Here is a 1,095-nt window from a genome sequence, read left to right on the forward strand (position 1 = left end):
GCATCCTATGCAGAACTGTATCAAATTTAGAACTGTTTCCAGATTGAAAGCTTAAAGAATCAGGGTTGAGTTTGACGATTCAAGTTTAGCTAAGGTCCATGAATTTAGATGAACAGTCGAGTTTTACACGAAACTCAAGACTCAAGAGCATATATGTTCATAGATACAGTGAACAAAATTTATACATAATTTCTTAACATATTGAAGTAACAAAGACTCAAATTTTATATATAACTTCAGTGGGAAGGGAAAGAAAGAAAGAAAGAAAGAGGAAAAAAATCAATCTCAAACTTGAAAAATGAAGTATGAAACAGAATAGAACCCCACTTCCAAATCAGAAGACATCAGATGCAGAAAAATTACAAAAGTAAATTCAAGGGAAAAAGCTATTCTGCAATAAGAGATTATGTGTAAGAACTAAAAAGCTAGCTACTCAGATCCTTCATTTGCCAAATTGCTCTTTCAATAGTCAAATAGTTTCACATGAAAAGTCGACATATATAGTCTTTTACCTGGATTAGAGGATGACTCCAATAATAGATCAATTTTATGAAACCACTTTCTGGTACTTGTGGGGGTCGATTCTTCACCATATCTTCAATAGTATCATAAGGAACGAAGTGCTTTTGCTTAATCTTTCCTTTGAACCGCTTCCAAGCATCTCGAATCGCTTGTATTACCCACTTTTCTCCACTGTCTGGGAGGAGAAACTTGGTCTGCATGATTATAGGTAATTGTTATATGCTCTTGTGCTGAATAAAAAAACTGAAATCAATAATTATCAAGTGTCTTACGTTAACATAGTCCCACATGAACTTCTTAGCTTTAGGAGGAACAACATGCCAACTAGTGTACAAAAGACTAACAAATCTTTTATTTCTACCAATAGTGCCAACAAAACTAGTTAAATTAGAAACACTTTGGTCGGTTGGTCCTACGGGCTGTCCAAGATCAAAAGTGACTTCTTCCCGCTGTTCCATAGTCCTTGCATAAATCTCCTTGCAAGTTGTTTTTCCACGGGTTTTCTTCTTCTTTGGCTCTCCTAGTTTCATTAATTGGTCAACATCAGATTATGCTTAATTAACTCGAGCTCAA

The sequence above is a fragment of the Arachis duranensis genome, chromosome 2 (genome assembly GCF_000817695.3).
Source record: "Arachis duranensis cultivar V14167 chromosome 2, aradu.V14167.gnm2.J7QH, whole genome shotgun sequence".
NCBI lineage: Eukaryota > Viridiplantae > Streptophyta > Magnoliopsida > Fabales > Fabaceae > Arachis > Arachis duranensis.